Below are 27097 nucleotides of genomic sequence, written 5' to 3'. Positions count from 1 at the left end.
GCATTTATGTAAAAAAAAAAAAATCATTATGCAAGCGTACATATTATATTCTGAGCTTGGAATCGGCTTCATTATTATTCCATCTGAAAACTTTCGTCAATCGTCCAAGATCCAGAAAATCAAACAAGAAATCAAGTAGTAGAGAATTTTACAAATAATGTATAATAAATAATGAATTTTATAAATAATTTAGTTAATTATATTAGCCTCATATATATGGAGAATAGTTTGTTACATTGACTTAGAAATATATTTAACACAAGCAGATAGAATACACGTTTTAAATACAAGAAGATAAAAGAAAAAAGAAATGGATCGCGTGAATCTCACTGAATACGCACGTGTCGTCGTTGGTCGAGGCAAAATTAAAATAGATGCATAAACCGCTCGAATATTTCTCAGCTAACGTCTGTGACTAACAGTCGATGCAAACGAGTCCCACAAATTAATTCCATGAACGAGGGAACGCGATGTACGAGTGACTCGGTGGCACTTAATTAACAGAGCGAGAGACTGTCTAATAAATGGATCAGCTAACTGTTCAAAAAAAAAAAAAAAAGAAACAAACGCGACTGCGAACATCTAATAATGAATTGTATTATTGTAACACACGCTTATCACTTTAGCGGTAAATATGGCGTTTTTCTAGACGACAAAATTATGATCTTTATTTCATTTTTTATTTATTCAAACCTTTATTTAAATAAATTAAAAAATTGTGTTTTGTTTATCTTTTCGTATTAAAATCACACAATACATTGATAGGTTTCAATTAATTACGTCTTGCTCGCTTGCATTAATCAAAATGCAGATTTAAAATTTATATACGGCTTGGATTCTTGTGAGAGCCCCTAAGAACTAAATAAATCGTTTTCTAATAAGTAAGTGCGGCCTTGCTCGAATTGTATTCGTACGCACGAAGCTTAAATAAAGACGTCTACAACGATCGAGACGACGTCGTACAGTCGTGCAGTAAATTCCTGAGATTCTTCCTCGTCGATGCACCATCACTGATCGTTCGTGATATATGTTTGAGCAAACGTATGCCGGTAATAACTTAAACGAGCGCAAAAACTATCTACTAAAACTATTTTTGCGCGAGAAGAAACAACCATGATCCATTAAGAAGGAAGATGAGCTGAATCGATTGGAGTATTGATTTATCACATAATAATAATGTTTTATGTGACAATTGTAAATTTCCTCTCTTGAATTTCTTATCATGGGCAATAAACGCGAAACTTACGACTAAGAAACTAGACTAGACTAGACTATTAATTCTTGGTGGCGAAGCTGATCATCAATTAACACATAGTTGTGCTTAGCTTTATGCTCGTAATTCATTACCAGACGACGCAGATTTTTCATCAAACTATTTACGAGTTAAAAATTAGCAAGATGTATTGAAAATACGTCAAAACATAAAAAAATTTTTATAATACGTTATTAAACTGCTATTTTCAGTATATAGTATAATTAAATTTTTTTTGTTTTTCTAACATTCTTCTTGTATATAAATATGGGCGTACGATATTTACGTATACGGACGTCACACGTTATTTAAGAGGCATGTATGCGAATCGCGTTTCATGAATTGCAAAACTAGAAATGAACAAAGAGGAGCAGCGCCGAACAGGGAGTGTACGACTCGCCGAAAGACAATGATCAGGCATTCGCTTTCGTAATGATACGGTACGATCTAACGCCGAAGCAATGAGAGAGAAAGAAAGAGAGAGATAGACAGCCGTAGGCGAAATATGGACATTACAAAACGAACTAAATAATGTCGAACTATCATCAGGACTTCAAAATCGACGGCCATACTCCCTATCTTTGTCTTGCTCTCTTTTTCGTCTACAAAAAGCAGCTTGTAGCCCGTAATTATGCGTTACAAAGTCAAACCAAAGAAAAATAACGATCTGACAAATGGAGTATACAATGACAAAATTTAAAATCAGAATATCGATCTCTTTCTTATCCAAAAATGTTTAAATTATCTTGATCACAAAACTACATAACATCATAAATTAAAGAGAGTGATTAAGATTTAAATGATTTAATTTTTCATACATATATATTTATAAACAAATTCCATTTTAATGTAAGTGTAAATTGAAATTTTCAAAATATGGCAATGGAAAATTATAGAAAGTTGCGGAGAAAACAATATAAATTGTTATTAAGCTCTCGATAAGAAGAACAAACTAACTCGAAACTCCACGAAAAGTCTGTCGTTAACGAGAAAATGAAAGTAATAGCTAAACATCGCCTGTGTGTATGTATATTTGGATGGATAATGACATTGCAATCATGCGTGGTAAGTAACCAGCAACAGGATGGCGATGATGATGATGTAATCCACCGTGAAACCGAAAGACCGCGCATTTCCTCGGTCGTGTAAGTTACGAGTCAAAGCACATGTATTCGCACCGGCTCGTTATGTGCACAGTTCGTTGTACATCGTCGATAAATCGCCGCGGTGAAAAGTAATAGCCGAGGAAATCGCGCGTAACGAACAATTATGTCGTTACCATATAGTAGTATAGCAATCAACGCGGGTTTACCCGAAAAACCTCGAATACGTCAGCGCTATGCGATTTCTTACGACTTTTATGTAATAAGATCTTTTTTCAGATCCTTAAATAATAATCGAACTTTGGACTCATGTTTAATGAAACCGAGATAGAATCGGTTCTAGAATAGAACGAGAAAAAGAAATCGCACAAAAGAAATAGACAAATTTTTATTTAGTTTGAATTTAGTATTAGTAAAACCTTCATCTCTCATATAATAAGAAAGATAAAAAATATATAAAATCAAATATCCTAGAACTATGTACCGTTATTTGCATAATCATAGAGATTTTCTTCCGCGAATATAAAAATCTACAAAGTCATATAAACTCAGATAATGCTTTGTCATATGAGCATCTTCCAATGCTATCCTTATCTTATGCACGTTAATTACGACCTTCAATGGACTAATCGTTGACGCAAATTATAGTGGGATAAAAATACGTCAAGCTTTCACTTAATGATATACTGCTTACATATGTAATATCCAATGTGCCACACAATTTAAAATATTGAAAAAAATAATCATTTATCATTTATGTTGAAATTAAAATAAAAAATCCTAATACATAATTGAGAAATATATAATCGCTGATTACTTGCTATATTCGTTAAAATAATGTACAAAAAAAATAAATTATTACACAAGGTGATATTTCATCACTTTTATTATTACTTTTAAGAGAGATTGATGAAACAACGATATCTCGTCCTTCGCGACTTTCCACGAGGAAGATCTGCAGATTACGAAAGTCCGATTAAAGTGTACTATACGACTCATCTACGTAACTGTACGACTCATCTTCCGGAAGAAACGCGTGAGACGCGGCATACCGCGTCAATGTAGGTTAACACACCTCTCGAAGGACGACGCGAGTGCATATAATACTCCGAGTACTGTTAATCCGCGCCGACTGGCTCTCATCATCATGCAGCGTCGCGGCGTTCAATGATTTTTCCTTAAGCAACGTCACGTCGCGTATTCCGGGGCGCAGCCAGTATTCGAGATGCGAATATTTATGCGTGTAGTGACATATACGCGAATGATAGAGAACTATAAACCTATATCGAAAACTGATCAATCTGCCCTATTGTACTGGGAAAAAAAAAAATCTAACACTGGAACACTTAAATTTGATGTTGCCTAAATTATAATGTATATGAGTCCCCCAATTATGACATATAAAAAAAATATTATATAATAAATTTACATTTATAATTATATATATATTTATTTGATGTAACGGTTTAGCGTCTTTACGGTTAATTATATCTTTTTAATACAATATAATCAACACACTTATTCTAAAATATACAATAAGATTGATCGAGGTAATTGTGACAGTGGGACGAATGTGAAATCGCAATATCTCTAGTGATAAAATTAATTCGTTATCTTTTTAATCCTTATGATAATTATCGTATTAATAGTTCTCAATTTCATGAATTTTTAGTAACTTAAGCGTTAAGAAACATTGCGAATTTTACTTTATAGATATATTTTCTCAGTGTTTGCAAGACATAAATGCTATATCATATTATAAATAAATAGATAATAGAAAGTAACCGCAGCTTCTCTTATTTGCTTAATGACACTGCTCTTTTGAAGCATATCTAGAATAGCATATCTAGAATAAATAGTTTTTGTAACATTTCTTTCAATTTATAGAACATCATTCTAAGCATAAAATGATATAATTTATATGTATAGATATTCTATAAAGAACATTTTAAAGAAAGACGATCAAGAAGCATCGACGTGACAAAGCGAATCGGAAAGATGAAAGCCAACGCAAATGCCGAGACACATCAACTTTCCCATGTACCATGGTCAACGACCGCTGAATGATGTCCAAGCTAATTGATTATCAAATAGAATATTTTTCAAGATCGCGAAGATTCTCTTATTCAATATATCCGATTAACGACGTCATCATCATGAACCATCAGAAGCCAATGTACCTTAACATATGTCAAAGCTTTTGTTTTCACGAATGCCGATCGAGTGAGCCTGATAGCTGATGGTTAGGCCGAATCGATAACGGTTCTCGAGAATCGAACGGTTATCGATGCCGATCGACAACGGGGAGAAGAGAGACAATGCTCGTCAGGTTCGTCGAAAGCTGGTAACGGAGATCGCCTTCTGCGAGAAGTCCTCACGACGGGAAGGCGACCCCGAAGACGATCTCCAGGGCGGAGTCACGTGACGCGAAGCGTGAAATTGCCGCGATCGGCACGCGTGCATCGAACGACACGAACGCGAAATAATGGTCTTCTTCTCTCGCGCGTGTACCGGAGATCGCCGCAGATTTATCTCGCTCGAGAGTCGCGCCTCGATGCTCTCCGCGGCGGAGATATTGCAGCACAGCATCCTCCGTTGCTAGTCGATGATCTTCGCAACGGCGCGTAACTCCGGTCAACGTTAGGAAGGAAATTTGGAAAGCGAGAAATCAGCACTTTTGTTATCTTCCTTGACATACAAAATCAATTTTGCACGCCTAAATTTCTTAAGATTGTATACAGTATCTGTTTAGATTTCTCCTCGTAATTACTATCGATTTTAATTAAATTTTTTCACAAGCGCGTGTGGAGAGAGAGAGATTTCTTCTCTTTATGTAAACATTACTCTATAATATATCAAGTATAATTAAAAATATATAATCGTGAAAACAATTGTAAGAAAAAAATTTTTATTATATTCGATAATGAAATCGTGAACAAATAATAACGCATCCGCGCGCGATGGTAACAGTGTACTTGCGACACTACGAGTAAAATAGAAACTTATCAAAGGTAAAACATCATCATAACAACGCTTACGGCAATATTTACCGTAACAAATGACGGTACAGCGATAAGTCGACGAGATGCGAGATTTACAAAGTGAGACATGAGTGCAACACATCAATGCCGCGCGATCCTTATTTCGAAAAGATGGTTGGGAAAGTCTTTGAATCTTGATAAACACAATGAAACCGCGGATCTATCCTCCGACAAGAGTCGACGCGACCACTCAATTGAGACGGTGTCAGTTGCGAAAGGCGCGAGAGCGGTGTAAATGAAAATAATGCACCGCGGAATCGGCGGCGGAATGGGATGAATGGACGGTAAATATAACATGTTACTTTTCGCGCGGCGTGAAGAGGGTAAAAAGAAATCGTAGAGCGACGGAGAGGCGGGAATCTCTGGACCCCCGAAGCGTGAAATTGCCACGTATCGGCACGCGTTACAATACGTGCGGAACAAGTGACCGGCGGAAAGATCTGACGGCGAAGAGAGATCTCTCTAGACTGGAGAGACCTGGGTTTTCTGGTATTCGAAAATTCCATAAGCACTTTTATCTTTCTCCGCGCATAAAAGATAGAATAAAATTTTCATAATTTTAAAACTTTGAATCAAGTATCAGAAAAAAATCTCACAAGACTTCTGTAAAATCTTCAGTTGTCTTTCGATTATGTAATTTTATTTATTTTATCTGTTTTTATTTATTCCATTCCTTTTCTCCCTTTTCCTCCCTCGGCCTTTAAATTACGTAAATCTTAAATACTGTGCCCACAATTCCTAATGAAAAAATCGGATGCTGGACGAGAGAGAATTGCGAAAGGGAAGAGAATAGATTTCTAGTGAAAAATGCAGTGTTGAGCTATCAAACAGGATTACGATAATAAAAGGGGACAAACTGGAAATGAGCATCTTCCGCGTGGCGGCAACAAAAACGTTCACCGAGAGAAGAAAACGCGGATCCTTATTCGGGTTTTCTGCTACCACTCGTTGGCAAGGAGCGCGGAAATAAGAGAGAAGCGAAGAAGGATTTATTTGCCGAGCCCGCTGTGGTCGCGAAAATATAGCGAATTACGCGTTATAATTATGGGCGCTGATTGCATTTCTGATTGACCGCCGCATAGAGCGTGCCGCGAATCTTTTTACGTCGTAATACGAACGATTATCCTGCCGAGCGCGCGCTATTAGGGTGATGGATGAGCAATTTGTTGTTGTATAACACGAGATTAATTTTTAAGGAAAAATTAGACGATCATCAATTAGACTTCTATCTATCTGAAAATATTATGAAATTAAAGCTTATTATTGCAGATAATTTAGTCAACAATTTTTATTGTTTAGCATTAATTTTTATTCATCATTATTAATTTTTAATATTATGTATTTGTACTAAATATTTTTTTACAACCTGAAAAACAAAATTAACTGTAGGAATAAATATTCTAAAACCCTACAAATCATATATAATCATATAGTCCCATAATTCTGATATTTATATATTTGTGTCATCGTTATTAATTTGATCGAAAACATAAATTGGCTTAATTGGAACGCGTAATTCGAAATGATACTAATCACATATAATTAATAGATGGTAAGCAGTTACAAGAGATCTCAATATTGCACATAACGGAACGATTTTACTACTGACCCAGTAATAGTTCGATGGATGATAGGAAAGGAAAATCGAGCAAAACGAACGGCCACGGAATCTAACGGAAGTAGGCTAGGCGCAAGAGAACAGTAAGGACCGGACACACAAACAAAGCAAGATGAACGGGACGCAAAAATGAAATGAAATTTTATAGCATCTCGCTTGTGGACCAGTCCGAGCCTTACAGCGCTGACCTACTTACGGCTCTATATCATGGATCTTCGATCACTTTCATACCGAGCCAATCCAACCAACTAACCAACCAACCAACCAACCAGCAACCCGTCTCGGATCCTAGGTCAGTGAGTATTCCCGACGACCCCAATGTATTATAATAATTTCAATGCTCTTCACATTTAATTAAATTAAATGATATTTCTTGATATTTACTTTAATTAAATCAATTTAATTATGATAAGAATCAAATGTATCTCAGCGATAATCATGATTATAATCATGATTGATGACAAAAACTTATATAAAATTAAAAGACAAAATTCCTGCTATATTATTAAAAATTTGAATGGAAATTTCTGTTTGATTTGAAGCTCGATTTCACTCTGACAAGGATACATTTCTAGATCTCCCAAAGAGACGCAGTGAGACGGACAACTCGTGTTACAGCTCGAGTGTTCGAAACAATCGAAGATCGAGGAACAATCAGCGGACGATAACCCTGATGATCCAGGAAACGTCCGTCTCGATGCAACCCCCTCGATACGATTTCACCGTTTTCACCACGCTAGTCGTCTCATCGATCTTGAGAAACATATCGGAGCAAGATATTTTGAGATAACGCAGAAACGAGCGCGACAATCTTCGTCGAGCAAAATTACGCCATCATAAAAACACGTTGTGCCCAAATTAAATATTATTAACAATGTCTATATACTTGACGCGCTCAACTCTTTCTTATCATTAATCACGTAAAATAGCGTCATTAATAACCGATGCATCGTTGCGTAACGGCGATACCGTTATACCAAGATACTTCAGATAAATAATATTCGCAGCGTACACATAATCCTTATACCGTGTATTTTTCCGACTCATTATGTCCAATATAAAATTATCCGTCAAAAGTTATTTGCGGACGTCATACAATACTTTCCCGCAAAGGTTCCCGCATGCGTAGATACTTCAAAGTATGATATGTATATACATATACCGTTGAATACGATCACCTGATTATGTCTTACATTTTTGTTCCATATATAGTAAGTATACATGTGTATAATGCATTACGTCCGCTGAGAGAACCAAGACGACCGCATTTAACGTTAAACACCGGAAACGAATGCGGCCTTAATGCGTAGAGTGAGATCGTTTTTAGCGTACGGTGACTACAGTTGGACACACAGTCCTGTTACTAGAGTATCCATACTGCGTGAGGTCGCACGAACGAATGAATAAAAATTAGGATGCGCGTTAATAATGTTCCTTTCCGAGAAGAGACGGTCGTCGCGGTCGCGTTTTATGTCCCGCTCCTTGGGAGAGAATATATACAGTTTATAGGCCGTACATTATGTATATACATTATGTTACGTGCGCGAGCGCTAGTCGTTGTTAAAACGTACGCGAGACCTCGTCGCGGACTAAACTGAATAAAATACAATTTACTGCACACTGTACCACCAGCGTGAATAATTACGCAACCGCCGAGACACGACCGTAGGTCGGTTAGCGGAATATCATTTGCTGAAATTAATCCACCGCTAATGGCCGGTTACGACAAAACGCGCAAGGTCACTCGATAATTAACCTTCGACCCTGTTACACAAATTTTAAGCAAAATAATCATATAAATTTCGCACATATGTATTTTCTTCTTCTCTCGTATACTATTATACATTATAAATATATAATCTAGTAGCTTTGAAACTGGGACACTCGTATCCCAATAATTTACAAGAGGTTATTACTTCTTATTTCCAATAAGATTTTTCAAATATTTCTTCTCAAACATACATATTTATCCTCATTTTGTTTTATGAACACAGAGGACAAATAAATAATTTATTTATCCTCTGTGTTTTAAAGTAATAGCAGTTTAAAAAAAGGAAGTTTAAATTTTATCCTTCACACGTTCAATTATTTCTGATGTTTTATTCCAGAATGTAATTTAGCACTAATGAATATTAATGATTTTTTTAAAGGTTAATTTCCACACAAAGTTACGCACGCAAGTCGAACAAACTTCGACGAATCTTTTGCGACGAAATCGCCGAACCAAATCCTTGCTACCTTCCGAATAGATCCTCGTTTCATTCAAGGCCGAACCAATTAGCGGCCAAGCTTTATTCGCGATTGATATTACCTCTAAGAAGCCTCTTATTACGAAGAAATTCGAAAGCCTTATTTGGCGCGTGTTTATATCATACGGCGACGCGTGGCGGTCGGTCTTGCTCGAGTGACCGCCTTATGGCGAGGAAGTTCGTGGGTCTTATTTAGCTCGTATTTACGCACGACTCTGCTCTTTCCTCGTTGCTTTTACCTTTTCTCGCCACGTCAGGCAAAAAATAAACGAACGAACGAGTTTCCTTGCTCTCGCACGTGTCTAAAAGTCCGACGTCGTATATCTCAGGTGTCTTCCGTGTCATCTTTGTGACGTTAGAGTAATTAAACATCCCGGCGTATCAGGAACACGTCTCTTTGCCTGAGATGTTCTCGGACGTTTTCGCGAATTTTTGAGATTTCTTCCGATATTTTTTAATTTCACATTAAAAATTAAATTTAAATAAATTAAATTCACTTCAATGCAAAAATACGTTCAACGATTTTTAATCGATGATAAAATGATGCCCGCAAAATAAAGTGTTTTTGATAATAAAGAATTTAAAAAATTAATGCAAAAATATCTTGGTTCTTTTTTTCTACCAACGTTAAAACCGCGTACGAAAAAACATGCGATCGCATCCAAGTGCAGTCCGACCGCTATGCATAATGTAGGTAGACGGCTTTCCTCGCTCCATGAAAGTGGCCCCTCTTCGGCGATTCGTACGGTACGCGTAAAACATTCCTCGTAAGCAGCCTCAAGGTCCCTCTCCTCTTTCCCTTCGCTACCTTTCGGTCTCCCCCTTTCTTTACTCCATCCTTCTGCATCCACCTTCGTGACCCTTGACTTCGGACCGTCAAAGATCTTTTCGTAACACTTCTACTTATAAGACCATGCACGAGGTTTTTACGCGATACGTCCATTCGATTAATAATTCACCGACGTTTAATAATTATTTTTGAATAAAATTGATATCGAACAAGTGTGGTATTAAAAAATTAATATAACTTATACGTATATATTCTTAACTTGTATAGAAAAAATGTTCAGTAGATATATTTGTGGTCCATATTAGATCTCTCGAAATTAATTTTATCGCAATTAATCGATTTAGAAATATAACGTTATAATAACATTGGATTATATATAATAAAAGGCAATCAAATAGGAGCGATAGTATCCTCTCACAAGCCAAACTCGAGAATGCGTTCAGTGAGCGGGACACCTATCTTGAAAGAAGCGGTGACGCGTTGCACAGTGCATAAATGCCATGCGAGCGAATCGATTCCTCGACTCGCGATCGTATCCCCTGGCGGCGAGGCGATGATGACGGGACTGGATCCCTGCACTGGATACGAGATCGGTGCCGAGAGATCGAAGGCACGCCGCGTGCGTGCAGTCGCATTAATGCCATGCAAATTACTACGGAATCTCTTTTTCGATAGCCGCGTCCGCGCACGATCTCATCTCTATTCTCAGCCCTACATTCGCGTGGAATGCCGACGATTTCGACGTCTCTTCTCTTCATAACCCACGCACGCGATCGCCGACGCGAAAATTCGAATTAATATCTTTAAGCTGAATTTAAAAAATATCGAATATAAAAAAATTAAATTAAATTAAATAGTATATTAGATTTATTGAAAAGACTATTTTAAATTATTTATACTCAGATTATATAATTGTTTTAGTAATGACTCTGGCTAAAATAAACTACAATTTTTAAATTCCAGATTAGATACGGATTCTATCTCAAGAGTATGCTGAAAATTGATATGTCTAAATAGGTCTTTTATGCTCGAAATGCGATGGATATCTACGTTTCGTGATACTCCTCCGTATGAGAAAGTAAATTCGAGATTATCCTGGTAAATCGACCGCTTTAGCCGCGTCTTCGTTTCGTATCGGCGATCCGTATTTTTCCACGACCCAGTTAGCTATCGGTTATGGTTTCGAATCAATTAATTATTGCGTGTCCACAGAGACGGTATCGTCGTCACGCTCTCGCATAGACGTCGTCCTGACAAGCGAATCGAGGGCCGGTTTCGATAGGAATTTATCGCGCGTATCAACGTGGCATCGTCATGGCACCATCCAGGTAATATGCATCGCGTAAAATGACACCTGCTCTCGTGGTATTCGTAAACGTCGAGTAATACGGAGTCGCATAATTTATAAATACGTGTATTCAACATTTATAAAACAGTGTATCCCGACACCTTGAAGAGCACTTGGATATTTATTGTATCACACTGTGCTACGACAATGTCATTTTCATAAGAGAAGATGCGATTCTCCCAAGCATAATCAAATATGTATAGATTTACGATTAAAATGACAACTAATTAAATTGTTATTTCGTATTGGATATTAATAAAATAAATTCTACTCCAAAAATGCAATCATGCATTTATACGAGTCAAATGTGATAGCGTCAGAATATATTTCTTATTGCAATGCAGTTAAAATTGCGTATCATTAAACAAAATAATGCAAAAAATCACATATGAAATGTATAACGTTACGATAAATTCTGGATCATAAAAGTATCGTTAATTGCCAAATTGTCACAAAGATATGTCTTTCAAGGATCTAACGTAACACGATGAAAGTTCGAAGTATGTAAATCAGCCTTCGAAATGCGACGTTGCGAAAATGGCCTTGATGGCGAAAGAGAATCACCCACGCTCGGATAAATTATTAAATAGCTAAAAAAAAAACGATATTGTGACAGAAGCGAGTAGGTCTCCAATCTTTCATCATCTGTTAGGAAAATAACAGCAGTTTCTGCTTACATATCTATGCTTTGTATTAAAAATATATCATCGCGCTAATATAAAATAGTACATTAAAAATAAAATAATATAAAAATAATATTATAATACAAAATTACCTACAAATTCAAAGTCCAGTGCAATACTACGTCAATAATAATAATTCAATTTACTTAATAAACAAAAAGATCAAAAAAAGACAGCAAAAAATCTACGAAGAGATTAGGCACCGTTCTTAGGATTAATTTATAAATACCGTTTTTATCAAAATGTAGAGATACGACCGAGCCGTCTCAATCAAAACGTCAAAAATAAGATACGAAAAATATCGATAACCGTTGCGTATCCCCGTTAACTATATATCTTTATCATCGATGTACTTATTTTATCGATACGCGTATACATTTTATACACACTTGCTCGATATCGAAAAAGCATCGCGGCAATCTGCTCACGCGTCAAGATAAGAGATCTAATAAAAATAAATGATCATGATCGGGAACGCGAGCTTATAATATCCTCTCTTGACTAGGGAAGTCGTCGTCCTCTCTGTTAAAGCGCCTTTCCTCTCACTATGCACGCGAATATATGTGTGTACATCGGCTTGCTCTTAATTGTAACGAATCGGTGCCGCTCTCGACATAATGATTCCATCATCGTCGATCAGTTCACGCTCCGTTCATCGCGAATCATCAAGAAAGGTCACTATATTTAAATATATCCACCCTAATCGCGATATGTTTGAATTAATCCTCCGTAAAATTCCCGTTAAACGTTTGATTTTGTTCATTTATCCTGCCGAACTTTTTTATACGTCGTCGCGAAGAAGAATGTCGATCGCGTTCGAAGCAAGGAGGAGAACGGACATTTGCTTCGCCATTCGCTTGCAATCTTATGGCTAATATACACTACGTCATTCCGAGAGATCTCCAGCGACGTACATCGCGTACATAACGAGGAGTTCGATAAATTCCACGCGCCGGGATACGCGATAGAAACGATATCGTAACGCGGAATATTCTGGCTTATAATTATCGCTAATTAATACGCGCCGTTTTCTAATGATTAAAACGAGTGACGGACTATGAAAAGTTATCCGCGATCGCGCGCTTCCTCAACGTTAACACTCAAACACGTGCGCGATCGTAAATAAGAATGCAACGGAATAATGGATATTTAATCGTCGTAAGAACTTATAATGGGAATAAATATACATTGTACGATAAGATTTCCCGCTTTATCATTCCGCTTAATGACGCGATTTTCCATCGCACAAAAATCATCGAAGAATCGCCATTTTGAAAGGTATTGTGCGGAATTAAGCAATGTCGAATCATGCAATTAAGCTTGCCACAGAAGGTAGCTATCACGAGGAAGTAAGATCAAAACTTTGTGACGTTTTAATACCATTAAACTAGCCTAGAAACGGATAATGATAAATCTGGACCGGATGAATATATGAACCGTAACTCTACATATATGTATACGCGTGAATTATACGTAGATGTAAAATTACATATAATTACGTACACACTTGCGGATAATTGAAATTAGAGAGATTTCCGTATATTTATTCATACTTTGAAATGCAATATTTAAAATGTTATGTTATGATTGTAGATAAAATATCTTGGAAACTTTATATTATATCTCTCCCCTTCCTATTAAATGTAGTAAAAGAAAAATGATAGAACAGAGAAAAGAGATAAGAGGCACAATTTTTCTACAATCTCGAGACACACCTTAGAATACTATACATTCTATAAGTCATTATATGCAAATCAGATTAATTTCTGAATCTGTTTTCTTTTTAATATTAATGTCTCTTTAATATCTCGTTTCCTCTTCCGTAACGAAAAGGAATCATGTCTGGATTAAGGAAAGGATTAAGTACACGTTTCGCGCGTGCACAAGGATGTAAGCGGCACTGTGCCAGAACGCAAAGACCGACTTTTGCTACCAGTCAATTATTAAATGGGTAGCCTAGCCGTATCGTACGCAACGCTGCCTAGTAATCGGAAAACGAAGACAATGGCCGCCACGCCGTGCCGCGGATAAGGTTAACAGCCTCCATCGTGAGACTACACAAGTGTCTTCTACACGGCATGCACCTGCCGTGCAACGTGTGTGACTGATGCACGCGTGGAAAGAACACATTCCGCTCGATGTTAGATAACGTGCGTGACAATAATACGAGAGCTCGTATGATTTTCTTAGGGGTTTCTGCTTAAATAAATAGACACTTGTCTCACCGTACAAGATGTGGTACCAATCGGGAATATTATTTGAAAGATAATTTTATCAGAAAAAAATGTGTGAAAAGGAAATCATAAATATGTACATCTCTTTTCTCAAATTTATATTTTTCGAGAAATTATTTCTCTGAATTTGCGCAAAAAATATATTCCAGATGTTAATGTCAGGTGAATATTTATATATTTATATATATGTATTAATTAAAATTAATGGCTAAACTAGGTACCATCGTCACTTTACCACAAGCTCGTATTATTCTATTTTCGTCTGATTAGTGACTACATGTGCTACTTGATCTACAGATTATCTTGTGACTCTCTTCAATTTGACGCATCATCGCCAACCGGGCGTTAAAATCTCTTCTCTTCTCGAGACTACACATTGCAGCGCGCGAGCAACCAGTAACGGTGGCTGATGTACAGCGACAAATAATTAATTGGTGCGAAGGTAAGAGAACGAGTTCGTCGACTTGGAAAAGCGGTAGGAGCGAGACGGAGCATTTCCTCCTCCCGATAGCGAGAATTCGAACCGGTCGCACCGCCATTTTCCCCAAGTTTTTACCGGCACGGACAACGGTTTGCTCGGCCCAAACGGGTCAGCCAGGTCATCCTCCTTCCTCAAGTTTAATGAAAACCCTTTCGATGACATCGAGAAGGAATGCAACAATTCTAATAACGACATCTTCCGATATTCGGCTTGAATGACGTGACAAGAATTTACACGAGTATTTCACGACGAATTTCGACGAGGTTAATCAAAGGAGGTGACCGGACCACTGGATTAACGGAAAGCTTACTTTTAGATCGAGAACGACGGTCTACAGTGAAATAAAATCAACAATCAAATCGACTTTAAATTTAAAACGATTCCGCAAGAAACGATTTTGATATGTTATGTTGACTTAAATTTCTCTGATATAATCGCTAGTTGTTTTGTTGTAAAAATTAAATAGAAATATCTATAATATATATATATATATCCCCCCAAAATAAAATATTTATCCGCCCCAATATTGATATATAAATATATATTTCTATTTATAATTTCAAATATATTTGTATAAGAGATAAAATTTCGAGTATTATTCATATATTCAATAATACCTACATTACCAAGATGTCTTTTTTACGTCTAATAATATTAACGAGATCCACTTATAAAATGTTCTCTGTACTACCTTCTCAAGTACCATTGACGTAAGGCAAACACGACATTCATCAACCATCACAACTACTTCACAACGATGTAGCTTAGGCACTATTTTCTCAGAACCGCCGTTCCGGTATCGCGCGTAGGCCCAAGAAGTTTGTGTGCCGCATTCCGATCTGCACCACCTAGACCGGTATTAATTACCTAAGTCGATAAGCGAGGCGACAAGCTGCGTACTGGCGACGGATGTCGCATTACGGGACTTTTCTGCCGTCGCGCAGTAGAAAGGAGCTCTGTGTGTATATGTGTATGTATATGTGATTGCGCCGGCATAAAAGGAGATATCTGGCGATTACGTGGACGTTCGTTCAGATTAATCTCTCCGTTCGCCGCGCCGATTGAAGCGGTGCCGCAGTAGCACGCACCAGCTGCTGAGAAATTAGCTGTTCGCGAATGAAGAACGAACTCGTCTCGCCACACATGATTCTCAAAGCAGCGAATTTTTCATACTTAAATTGCATTTTTCGCGCACTTTAACCTTTTACAGTTTTCTTTAGCGTGTAGTATCGCAGGCTGCGTGACAAGTCTCTTAGGGTATAATTCAAATCATATGTCATGCGGCTTTTAATAAACGCATTGAATGTTACTCAACGTACAACGATTATTTAATGATTACGATAGTTTCAAATATATTTTTTTTATAAATTAATCTTTTATCTCAACCTGATTTTTTATAGAAATTCAGGACTACTTTGCAAATGTGAATGTATTAAATAAGACAGTCTTCGGATAAAGAATGTTAAAAAATATTACTTAAATATTATATATAATTGCTTGTTTTTTTTTAAGTATGTCAAATTAATAGAAGAAATAATATAATAAGAGAAAATAAACCGTATGTAAAATTTTTAATAAAATTTAGAACAGTCCGTTTTTTCTTTAAATAAGTCACATTATTTTTCAATGGCTTCACAGTTTGAAAATTTGTGTTTTCTTGTTAAAAACGGTACTCATTAAAATTTTTGTGTTAAATATTTAACACATCCATATGTTAAATTAACATATTGCTGTTGTGTTAATTGAACTCAAATGTTAAATTATTAAAATAACTAAAAAAAAAGTGTAAAAATAACAATGTGTATTTATTTTTAATTTTACACAATAAATATGTTCCGTATTATTAGTGACAAGATTTATCTGTTAAAATTTACAGGAAAAAAATGTTAATTTTACTTTATAATATAAATGGGAATGATAAAGTGTAAAATTAATAATTTTCTAAATTAATGTTTACATTAAAACTATGTTAATTTAACACAAAATTTATTTTAAGTTTACTTGAAGTTTGCATTTATTTTATGTTAAAATATTAACACAGTATTCGTGTCATCATTTAACATATCCGTATTATTAAATTAACACAAAAATTTCTGTGGACCGTTTGGGACATGTGATATTTGTTAAATTTAACACAAATTTTTCAACTGTGTTCATCTATATTTGTGTTTAGACAAAAAAAAGTTCCCTTGTGTAGTGAGGTTGATATACGAATCGTGCGGTCATCAAAGTCTCCATAAGGTCGACTTTTGGTGAGTGGGTTAGTCACGAGCACATTCGTCTGTTTGTTCTCCTATTGACACACTTTACAAGCATGGCGTAATACGGCACGTCCAGGGATGCTCAACGTCCGATCGTGCATCACTTTTCGATGGGTCGCCGAGTAATCTACGGTAGCGGACCCAGCTTGGTAGCTGGTCGATTGAGCCTCTCTGATTGACTAACGGTCACTAACATAGCTTGAGCTGAATCGCAACACGATTCTGTTTTAAACTCGAAATCGTCGCGGTCTATCATTGTCATCGCGAACGAAATACAGTCAAGGCGGAAAACAACAAGGACGCGTTCTCGTCGACTTGTATTAGCCCTATTGTATTCACAAGATGATGAAAAAGGATTTTCACACACTTGTAGAAGGAAAGAAACAACGGACGTGACGAACCATTGTCGACGGCATCAGCCTATTGTAATTGATGCTCGTTCTTTCTGTGTAACACGCTGTTGCACTTCATGATGCCCTTCATGACTGTTCGCATCGCGAAGTTGCGAGAGAACACGCGTACGATATTTAATTAAAAAAGGATGAACGAGACGTGTGACTCTATCTTATAAGACTCTTATAACTTATACCTATATAATTCGATCATTAATTATTATTTCTCTTTATACGATGTATAATGACGGACTACGGTCATATAATAAAATTTTGTGATAATTATACTAACATTATAACTCGATAAAATATATTTTATCGAGTTAATACAATTACACCCTGTTCTCATTATCAATTATATTGTTGGGTCGATAATTTTTTAATCAATTTTTAATGTGCTATACACTCGGTTGTTTACATCTATTCATCTATTTTGAATAAAAATGAGATTTAAGATATAATAACATGGAAATACACGCTTATCACGCGTATCATTTAACGCACTAAATCCTAACTTTGAAAGTGCGTAATTATAATCAGACGCTTACTTTGTTGGATCAGAATAGGCCAGATACAGACTATGGTCACGCGGTGAAAGGATCAGGATTTCCTCCCGAAGATTTGCATACTTGCTTACGCGGCCGTGTTATTGGCGTAGTTATACACAAACTTCTTAGATTAGATAAAATGGTGAACAAGTACTTCAAGTATATATTAAGATTTGAGTAACAGATGAAATAAAGTTTCAAAACTATTTAAAGAAAAATATAAATATTTATACATATATTTAAAAAAAATATATTTGTCGAAAATTTAAAAAAATTGTATTATATATATAAAAACTATTATCTCTGAATACTTTTCTTATAAAATTATAAAATTACCAATATATTTTATATATTGTACGTTTCAAAATTTTTCCACGTGACTATGTCAAATATCACGCAAGAAATCATATGGCGCAAGATTTCTCGTTAAGAAAGTAGGGAGAAAAAATTTTTTTTTCGGTTTTTGTTCGTTCAAATCATCGATCTCGCTTACTATAGTGTGGCACTTTAGTGGGATTTACATGCGGCGTGAGATTCGGCGCGACATCGACAGGAGTGCGAATTAACGGATGATATATTCGTAACCTGTTTCCATTTTCTCGCGGCATGCTAACGGCACGGTCGATCGTCATGAATAACGATTTATACCTGTCTATAGAAGAGGTGGGACGTTTTCGCACGGATTTCTACGGAAAGTGGCGTAATCATTTCTTCGGACATAATCGTGCGCGTCTGATATTGTATTTTCATTGCATCAAGGCCGCTCATCGTTTCCAATCCCGACAAACACATTTGCACATTTATTATTCAATTAAAAGCAGTAGAAAAGTTTCGCTTTCCGGTCGATTAAACGCGACTTATTTATATTGTTATTTAAAGATACTATCACACTTCGAATAATTCATTAGTTTATTGCATCTCAGAGATTGTAAATTAATTATGATAATACTATATAATTTCTCTCATTTTTTACATTGAAAAAATCATGATATATAAAAAATTTGTTATATAATGAATATAAAATTTGGAATTTGCGCGAGCATTGAATCTACATTAATCATATCATCATTTGAAAAAAACATTTTTTTAAACATCTTCACAATATAGATACTTTTTTTCAATTCCAAAATATACAAGTGTGTTTGTCACTGAATTAATTTTTTTAACAGAAAACTTATATAACATTAAATCATTTCCTTCTTCATATGTTATTATCTAAATATATGTATGTATGTGTCAAAATATATGAAAAAAATTTTTGAAAATATTTCAAGGGATAAATATGATAAATGTGCTTTATGATAGAAAGGATTTATTATGTCAGTCATGTGTCGAGACACGCTCATCGTGACTTGTTCGAGCGCCATCGAACAAGTGACCTTAACAGAATAACGTGCGCGCCCATTATTACGTGGCGAAGTGGTATATATTATCTGTGCATGTCGGGGTGCATCGAGATACAAAAGGTTACTAGGTTTCGTATTATGCAACCGCGCGCGTCATCACTTCTCCATCCCGGAACGTGATCTTCATCAAATTTAAATCTCTAATCCGCGAACACCGAAAATATTAAATATTAAATTTTCAAATTGATTCAAAACTTTACCATTAGATGATTTATGAATATTTCTGCGATTTTTTAAATTCGTTGACACATATTGTTAAAACTAATTTATAAATATTCCCAGTTAATTTAATAGCAATAAAAAATTGTGATATTCACGCGTTAGATTATTAATTCTGCAATTTTTTTAAATTTGTAATATATGTCGAAATATATTAAATATTAAATCAATGTCAGTTATAGAAATATAATTTCATACAGATATAAAAATTTATAACCACACATTAAAAACTAACTTTACTAATTTCAGAAATAGTAATAAGAAATAACAATAAATAATAATAAAGTAAAAATAATAAGAAGCAATAATAAATGCTAAATTGCTCAGTGTGTTCTCGTCTTATCGAGACGATCTATCGAAGTTTTAAATTTCGATTACGCAAGACAGACGACGTATAAATACAAACCGCAAACCCATGGCCGAGAGTCAAATTAATTCAGAGGACTTCCTCTTCGTTTTTATTTGCAAGCCAGTTAATAACCTCGAGCCGACAAGTTTTTAGATCATAGCTTGTACAAACGAGCGACCATTGCAGCCAGCTCGAAGAGCGAAGACCAACTTCCCGAGTCTCATTCTCTTTACTCGTTCTTTTTCGTTATTTTCGCTGTTGCTACCTGGATATTTTCCTTAGTTATCAATTGTTTTGCTCATCTCGCAAAATCGCGTTCTTGTATTTCCTGCCACGTATCTACCTATCTACCTGCTCACAGATGGTGAACGTATCTTAGAAAATTCTCGCGATGTCTTTGAACGATATACATCAATTCTTCATTAACGATACGATAATTGGCGCACACTCAGTCGCAAAAATAACGTTAATCCTGCATCTATGCAACTGCTACACTTAGAAGAAAATTGAGAAATAAAAAGATAGCCGTAATGTATTTACATTATATTTTGCACAAAACATAAATTTCTGATATAAAAAAATCACATAATTATAAAAAGAAATTTAAAGAAAATACAAACATCAAAAGTGATATAAAATTGCATATTTTCTATTTAACAAATTATATATAATAATTTTCTTATTCCGACTTTCTATTTGTCTTTTTTTTCTATTTGTGCCTCTTCTCGATATATTGTTAGTTTTAGCTTTCTTTGTAGAGATAAAGCGATAAATGCATGTTAGATAGTTTCTTGTTTCACCTAGCATATCAAACTAGTAAATCGCAAAGCGATGGCGATTAGGATTCTCGTTTTTATCTCATGATTTTTCAAAAACAACTTTTACCAGCTTTTACTAGCTGTACTAGCAAACACCATTTCGATACCTCTCCTTTTTGAGAATTTATTTCGCATAGTATATCATTGAAATAAAAAACAAATAATCAATTTTCAACTCCAATCCGGTTTCATTCCGGATACACTTGATATACGCAAGTAAATTTATAATTGCGAAATTCAAAACTCTTGTAATGTCAATAAAACAAGCTGCGAATAAATTTATCAATGCTACATGAGAATACATGTTGTATTATCTTAGACATCTCTTTTTATATCGACTTTATTATCTAATCTAGATTGAATTAATCTCCATACAAATTGCAATTTCTATCGCATTTTTCGTATTATTAATTATAATTATTAATTTAATGTATTTTATTATATGTTCCTAGAAATGACAGTAAGTGTATTTAATCAAAATATATTAATACTTAATTTGAAACGTATAAGTAAATTATCCCTAATCTTTATTTCTATATATATTAATTTTTCCTTTAATTGTTCATTCCTGATAATTCATAATAAAAATCGTGAAGAAAAAAAATAGTATTCAAGATATAATCGTAAAAGATACATACGCATATATGTATAAGTAATGGATTAAACACGTCACTCGACATCGCGAAATTATTGTAACATTAAGCCAAACGAAAATTCGAAGTCGAATCTCTTTCAATCGCCGCACACGATGTTTATCCGAAAAATGCATCTTAATGGCATCCCATCGAACGCTGAAGTATGTACGAGATAAGACGGGATAATGCACGGAATAAAGAATAAAGCACGATCAAGCGCGTGAAACGAACCCAACGGAATATTTCGCGTGGTCAGAAATTCCGATTTTTGCAATGTCTGATTTTTTTTTTTAATCTTTTTTCCCCGCTACCTCGTGACTGATGGTCGCGTTATAGCGACGTCGTGCACGTCAGTGCATCATGCATCCCCCACGTCTTCGGAAACCTGTTCTTCGTCGGCGCTTTGAAGTTTCGATCGCTATTCGCCGTTCGTTTCGTGTCGCGGACCGAAAATTTTCATTTTTATGATACGGACCCGAGGAGGAATGATCGTGGAAGAGAGGAAACCAAGCAGAAATTCAAATGCAACGAGAATTGGATAAAAGGGGAAAAAAATCTCAAGTGACAAGACTTTAAGAAACAACCGCACAAACTTGATACTCGTGATAATTCGGCATACATATGTACGTATGGATTTACTCGAACATGATGAAAATAAGAAACACTCGGACATAACGGTGACAGTACTTCATGTTTCACCAGAATGAACGAGACATGGAATTTTTTAATTTTTAATCAACATAATAATGCATTCGAAACGAATCAATATTTCAGAATATTTGGACGCGTCATCGTAGTTCATTTTAGAAAATAATGAGCGTAAAAAAAATATCTAATAGAAACCTACACAATCAAGTGTGTGAGAAGTGAAAGTTATTTGGATAAATTTTAACTGGAACCCAGAAATATATAGTATATATATACATATGTATAGTAAAATAGTAGTCTTTTAAAAATAACACGTATATTAATAAGTAAATATTTTTTAATAATAAAAATTTAAATAAAAATTAAATTAATGTGTGTGAGTGTGTATGCATATATACGAGCAATATTAAATTTTTATCATTAAAAATGTTTGCTTATTGTTAGTATAGACGTTCTTTTTAAAAGAGCATTATCTCTTGTATATGAATTAACTCGCGCCAACACCTCCGTAATAACTCTAATTAAACAGTAGGAAAGGTGGAAAACCACATAAATATATTCATCGTTTCGAAAGCGTTAGAGGTATCTACCGGTTCGAACGAGTGCGCGCCGGAGAAAGTCGGATCCGGAAACGACCAAGCTGCGGTACACAATTTTCGGCGGCGGTTGTCGCGCCTGCTTCCGGCCGCGAATTCAGCCTCGGCCCGCCGCATACAAAAGCCTTGTCCATCACGTTGGGGCAGCCGTGCGTGAAAGCAGAACTTTAATTCACGAATTCCGGCGGCTGCGTGCACGAGAAGAGAAGAGAGATAGAGCGACAGGGGAATTCGGGGAGAAGCGCGAGCACGCTCTTACCTCTCTCGCCCGTGTTTACTTTCTACGAGAGACAATCGAAGGGAATCTCTTCCCCGAGATGCTTTCACGATTGTCTTCCGCCGACGCTGTTCTCACCGGTTCCCGGTAGCTCTTCGGAGAGTCAATCGTGTTAATTATGCCGACACAGCTCGCGCAGCTCGCACACATGCGTGCGGCTTAATTTCGACCACGGCGAAAGTGTTTTTAACCTCGATCGCGAAAGTGCATCCACAGATGCATACGATTCCACCATCACCACCACCATCGGGAGGTGTGTGTGAGATATCGCCCCTTTCGAATTTTTATAACCCGAGATTGCGCGGGATCGTTTCGCTCGGGAGAAAAATTTACACGCCTCCGTAGAGGTCATCCCGGTTGTATCGTTAACCCTGAAACCAGACTGGCCAGCCCTCAACGATCGCCGTCACTTACGTTTTAGGTGACATTCTAAAATCGTCTCTGCTTTCAGGACGTGTAAAAATAAAGAACCCGCAAAAATACGACAAAGAATAACCAACAAGATTTATGCCGTCTATATATATTTTTACGACTACTTGTTTAAAAAAATAATAAAAGAAATATCTCATCTCCTTCTTTTTATTATAAAAAAATATAATAGGACTATTAATTAATTATGCAAAATATAAATAATCCGATAATAATATATTAACAAGCATAGACAGATTGATAAATAAATAATAATAAATAAAATATTAAAAATAATTAAATCTCTCTCACTAAGTCATTAATATCATCGAAAAATAACGGTTGCTTTTCTGTAAAATTAAAGTTAAGTATCTGTAATAAAACAGATATTAAACCGTTCTGTTACGACTATAGAATAATCAAGAAAAAGTACTCTCGGATATCGGAAGTTGTGCCAATTTTCAGAACTACCGGCGTAATTTGGGGGACAAGATCAGCCGGAGAAATTATACAAAGGGGAACCGAATGGAGCCTTCGCGCTGTCACGAGCGTTCCATTTCACGATCGGATCAAATAACTGAAATTCATATATACGAAAGTTGGCCGCACTTGAAAAATACGGATCCAGGGCGGACCATGGCGTTTTCACCGATACGAATAACACCGGCGAAACGCGAGTGAAACGTCGTAATAATTACATATTACGCTCCCGAAGAAATAACCACGTCGGTTCGCTACCAGAAATCGCAATTTTTGGCGAACACGCCGTCGTGGAGAAGGCTTTCGTTTTCGCTACATCGCACCATCTCGTCACAAAAATTCACCTACACGCACACCAATTTTATGCCAGTTAGAAATCACTCTCGTTTCTCTCACGTGCTTTAATTGCGCGTTTACACAGCTTAAAAATGCACATTTTTATCGTATATATTTTATAATATATATAATTGAATTACCAGGAAAAAAAAAAAATCTATGTCATCTCAAACAAAGTGAAACGAAAGGCATTAAATAGGATGAATTAAATACATAAAGATATTATTTACCAACAAGGAAAAAATAGAGTTTTCGTTAGATCAAAGAAATGCTGCCACACTGACTTGATTATGATTAAAGCACGTGAGAGTAATGCGATATGAACAAATGAGGTAGTTGTCAGTAGTATAAGAGACCCGCTAGAAATCCTTTTCTATTTGTCCGCCGCAGCGTCTTTCATTTCGCAAGATTCTCTCCCCACGAATTTTTATCTAAACTACATCGTTTCCTTCTTGATTCTATTTTGCGGTCGGGACTGAAAAGAGTCGAGGAAAAACGACAAGATATGCGACTCGTGGTTATCCGTGATGGATTATACGACGAAAGAGGAATCGGTTTTAACTTGTCTGCATAAGTAACGTTTCTTCGTCTACATCATAACAATACGTACCGTCATCGATGATTCAATACGTACATATCATCGATGATTCAATTTGCATTCGATTTCATATCTATAAATACGAACATTAAATTCAAGATTAATCATTTTTTATATTATAAATTTCAAAATTGACAATTGATGCAATTAAATTGCGTTATTGAGAAGAAATCACGAAATGCTAAAAATTTACTATAAAATTTAAATAAAATTATTAATTTACATATATATATAAATAAATAAATTATTAATTGATAAATAAATAATTTAATTTATTTAGATATTTGCCTGTTACATTTGATTTTAATAAGACAATAAGATTCCACCTGAATTAATGTTCATATACTCTACTAACAATGAACGATGATATTCAAATACGATATTTTTTTACAACGGAAATAAAAACTCGAATTTGCATCTCGACAGCAGCCGCATCTTCTTCATTTATCGATACGCGCGGATATAAAAGCGCGATCGCGCATTACAAATTGACATCATTACCGAGCCGGGATTATTTTTGTAGATTACCGATGACAGCTATAAATACGACGAATACTATCTCCGTATCTATGCGCCGCACGAAACATCCAAGCAAGGCAAACTTTGTGAACAAACGTATACACATATCTGATATTTAAACATAGAGTATCCAAACAGTATCGGCTCTCTTCCTCCCCTGGTTTATTCATGTACATATGTATTAACATACAGAACGAAGGGCTCTCTACGGACGATGCCATACCGGTATATTATGCATTCTCTAGCAGTCAGTGATAATCCAGAACGATACATCACGTCGCGGGGGCAAAACACGAATTACTAACGAGATCCGGTTCGCTTTCACAAAAACGCAGGGCACTTGATGTTATTCCCGATAAATATTCGCAAGTGCGTTCATAGTCATAACAAAAAATACTGAATTGTAAGTCAGATCGATATTCGACATATGAAACATGATGAAATTACGAGATATGCACAGTATACATTGCATTGTGTCAATCTAGAGTTGACTTTTCCTGAATGAAAATGTCAAAAGAAATTATCATTCAATGGAACTTTCTAATTCTCAACATTGTATATCTTTGCAACTAATTCTCAAATTAAAATTCTGATAAAGAAAAGTCTACGTAAAATTAAAGGAAGCATATAATTTTGTTAATTTATTTGCTTTCTTTTATTTCTTTTTAATTATTCTAAAATTTTAAATATGTATGTATATAGATATTTCGTGATTTTTACCAAGGATAAATCAACCCCAAATTGGCTAAAAAACGTATCATTAAAAAATGTTGCAAAAACGAACTATCCTCTCTCTTTCTCTCTCTCCTTCTTTCTCTCTTTTTCTATATATGTATATATATATATATATATATAATCTATTTTTTTCTATTATATGCAATCTACATTTGATTAAATTTCACACTTACGTCAATATAAAACATCACGATAAGAAACTCCCAATATTTTTCTTTAATATTTAATTATATAAATTATTCTTTCAGAGCAATAAATCAACTACAGGACTGAGTTAATACGAATAGCACAAGATGTAAGATTTTGTAGTTGGCAAATAGATGCTCGTCATTCTGACGCCTTCGCGGAGAAATCAAGCTGCGCGAAACTATGCGTCCGGTTAACGGACGCTTATATTATTAATCTAATAATCTGCTGCGTAATCCAGCATCGTTTATTAATCGCTATCTAGTCTCGTCGCAAAAGAACCGAATATCACGTATTCGCACGGACTAATGAGCTTCGCCCCGGAGACAAGGAGAAACGTGCGTTTAATGAGCGTCCGCCGCGCGGATAATAAATCGCTCGCGCGCGCCGCGAAAAAAAGAGGATCTCCATATGCAAATCGATCAAACACTCCTCTTCGTTCCTATTTTCGCGCGCGATCGATCAAACCATCCAAAGCGTTCCGATCCAATAAATAAGAACGGAACAACCGCCGCGGTATATAATCTTTTGTCGGTCATGCGTGTCCGTTCTGCTGACGCGCGTTCGATCGCGGCGACAATTCGTTCTGACCGGCTACTTCGCTCGCGATCGACTGAGAAAACGACTCCTTCTTGACGAAACATTCTAAATTGCATACCTGCTTGTCAGTTGCCCTATCAGTTGATCCGTAACATAATAATCGACTGCGAATTCATGAAAAAGGCGAGTGAATATCTCCAATTTGCAAGTGAATGTTCAAACTCCGTGTTCAAAGTCGAAATATATAAAAATTTATATAATTATTTATATAATATGTGTAACATAAATATTATTCTCCTCTTCTTCGTGTTAACTTGTGCAGAAATTTGTTTATTTTTAATTATAAT

General features: G+C 35.7%; 1 protein-coding gene across 2 annotated transcripts in view; it reads right to left on the bottom strand.

Moving 5' to 3' along the window:
- The window catches only part of Rhogef64c (Rho guanine nucleotide exchange factor at 64C), an 80663-nt gene that overhangs the window by 36046 nt on the left and 17520 nt on the right, over positions 1–27097 (bottom strand). The window lies entirely within an intron of this gene.

Source organism: Prenolepis imparis, unplaced genomic scaffold, assembly GCF_030444845.1.
Source record: "Prenolepis imparis isolate NDT839.2.m4 unplaced genomic scaffold, iyPreImpa1.0 SCAF_10, whole genome shotgun sequence".
In the NCBI taxonomy this organism is placed as follows: Eukaryota; Metazoa; Arthropoda; class Insecta; order Hymenoptera; family Formicidae; genus Prenolepis; species Prenolepis imparis.
The sequence above is the reverse complement of the archived record's forward strand: the minus strand, read 5'-3'. Positions and strand labels throughout refer to the sequence as shown.